The sequence below is a fragment of the Lycium ferocissimum genome, chromosome 3 (genome assembly GCF_029784015.1).
Source record: "Lycium ferocissimum isolate CSIRO_LF1 chromosome 3, AGI_CSIRO_Lferr_CH_V1, whole genome shotgun sequence".
Lineage (NCBI taxonomy): Eukaryota > Viridiplantae > Streptophyta > Magnoliopsida > Solanales > Solanaceae > Lycium > Lycium ferocissimum.
In genome coordinates this window covers 37,350,895-37,353,998 of record NC_081344.1, presented here as the reverse complement: position 1 = coordinate 37,353,998, position 3,104 = coordinate 37,350,895, and positions in this window count along the sequence as shown.

Here is a 3,104-nt window from a genome sequence, read left to right as displayed (position 1 = left end):
AGCCGGCGACAGATCTCGAGTCCTCCCGTATATGGTTACGTACATTGTCCGTATTTTCCTACGAGGTGTATGCATCGATATATCCCGGTTCAACCCTATCCTATATTACTCCATATGTTGCTAACCGTATTGGGGTGAAACCCGAGCCAATTAAACCTTTTCGAGGTATCTACTCCGGTTGCTGATCCCGTGATAGCTTGACAAGTGTACAAGGATTGTATAATTGTGATGTATGACCGCCAAACTAAAGCTGATTTAGTTAAGTTAGAAATGCTAGATTTCGATGTAATTATGAGTATGGATTGGTTGGCCTCATGCTATGATAATGTTGATTGTCGAATGAAAGTAGTTCGATTTCGGGGAGAGCCCGTGCTTGAATGGAAAGGTAATATCAACATCTCCAAGAGGTAGGTTTATTCCCTACCTTAAGGAAAGATGATAGCTAAGGGCTATATTTATCATTTAGTCCGAGTTCATGACACCGAAGCAAAGTCGCCAACTTTCCAATCCGTTCCGATAGTGAATGAATTTCCGGACATATTCCCAGATGAACTACCAAGTCTTCCTCCAGAAAGAGAAATTGATTTTGCTATTGATGTGTTGCCGGATACCAAGCCCATTTCCATCCCTCTTTACCGATGGCTCCTGCACTGGAAAGTGCCGCGCGGCACAATTGAAAGATTTGCTTGAGAAAGGGTTTATTAGACCTACCCATCATCGTATACATGTCCTATTTGTAAGAAAGAAAGATGGCTCCTACGAATGTGCATTGATTATAGGCAGTTGAATAAGCTGACCATAAAGAACAAATATCCTCTTCCAAAAATTGATGATTTATTTGATCAATTACAGGGCGCCAAGTGATTTTCCAAAATAGACTTGAGGTCGGGTTATCATCAAGTGAGAGTTAGAGAAGAAGACATTCCCAAGACAGCTTTCAGAACGAGATATGGCCATTATGAATTTCGAGTGATGTCATTTGGGCTAACTAATGCCCCGGCAGTGTTCATGAATTTAATGAATAATGTATTCAGGCCTCTCTTGGATCTATTCGTAATAGTATTCATTGATGATATTCTGGTGTACTCTTACGTAATCAGAACATGCCGATCATTTACGTATTGTTCTTGGAATTCTTCGAACTCGAGAATTGTATGCTAAATTTTCAAAGTGCGAGTTTTGGCTAAATTCTGTGACATTCTTGGGTCATGTGATTTCAGATGATGGCATTCGAGTTGACACTCAGAAAATTAAAGCTGTGAAGACTTGGCCAAGGCTACAACGCCTACGAAGTTCGTAGTTTTCGGGATCGGTGTTATTATAGAAGATTCGTAGAGGCCTTTTCATCTATTTCAGCCCATTGACGAAGCTAACCCAGAAGTCAACTAAATTTTAGTAGAATGATGCTTGTGAATGCAGTTTCCAAGAGTTGAAGGACAGCATTGACCTCAAATAGGGCTAACACTTCCGGTAAGGGCCAGATGGTTATGTGGTGTATTGTGATGCTTCTGGCATTGGGTTAGGGTGTGTATTGATGCAGCATGGTAAAGTCATTGCTTATGCTTCGAGGTACTGCGTTAAAACATGAAAAGAATTACCCAACTCATGATCTTGAATTGGTCATGGTTATTCATGCATTAAAAATGTGGAGACATTACTTGTATGGTGTGCATGTGTATATCTATATAGACCACAAGAGTCTCAATACATTTTCAAACGAAGGAGTTGAATCTGCGCGGGCGGTGGTCGGAATTATTGAAAGATTATGATGTGAATATTTTATACCACCTCGGGAAAGGAAACGGTAGCTGCCGCGCTTAGCCACCGATCAATGGGCAGCCTATCGAAGTTCCTTGGAGAAGAAAAGAATTGATTCATGAGCTCCACCAATTAGCTAATCTGGGAGTACGTCTAATTACTTCAGGTGATGCAGGAATTAGTGTTAATAATCCCACAGTTTCGTCTTTGAATCTGGAAGTAAAAGAGCGACAATATGAAGATCCTCAATTGAGCCATTACAGAGACATATGTCATGCAAAAGAGAAGTCTCCATTTGAAATTTCTATAGAAGGAGTTCTTAAGTACCGAGACAGGCTATGTGTTCCGAACGTTGCAGAATTGCATCGTCGAATTCTAGAGGAAGCTCATTATTCTCGATATTCTATTCATCCAGGAGCGACGAAGATGTATCATGATCTCAAGATGATATATTGGTGGGATGGCATGAAAAGAGACATAGTAAAATTTGTAGCTCAATGTCCAAATTGCCAGCAAGTAAAGATCGAACGTCAAAAGCCAGGAGGATTATTGCAAGCGATGAAAATTCGTACCTGGAAATGGGAAGTGATCAATATGGATTTTATTGTAGGATTACCTCATTCTCGAGGCAAGTATGATTCCCTATGGGTGATCGTAGATAGACTCACGAAAGCAGCTCATTTTCTTCTTGTCAGAACCACTTATTCAGTAGAAGATTATGCAAGGTTGTATGTCAAGGAGATTGTGAGGTTCCATGGTATTCCGATATCCATTATCACATATAGAGGGGCACAATTCATAGCTAAGTTCTGGAAATCCTTCCAAGAAGGTTTGGGTACTCAAGTAAAGCTCAGCACGACATTTCATCCGCAAACGGATGGGCAAGCCGAACGTACTATTCAGACCTTGGAGGATATGCTGAGGGCATGTGTTTTGGATTTTGGTGGTAGTTGGGATGATCACTTACCCTTTATTGAGTTTGCATATAACAATAGCTACAATTTCAGTATCTAAATGGCTCCATATGAAGCTTTATATGGAAGGAAATGCAGGTCTCCAATTGGATGGTTTGAAATAGGAGAAGTACCGTTAATAGGCCCTGAGTTGATTCAACAAGCCGTAGAAAAAGTCAAGGTGATCCGAGATCAATTGTTGACTGCCCAATGTCGCCAAAAATCTTACGCGGACAACCGCCGGCGAGACTTAGAATTTCAAGTTTATGATTGGGTATTTTTGAAGGTGTCCCCAATGAAAGGGGTGATGAGATTTGGCAAGAAAGGAAAGTTAAGTCCTCGATATATCGGACCATATAAGATCATCCACAAGGTGGGCCAAGTAGCGTATGA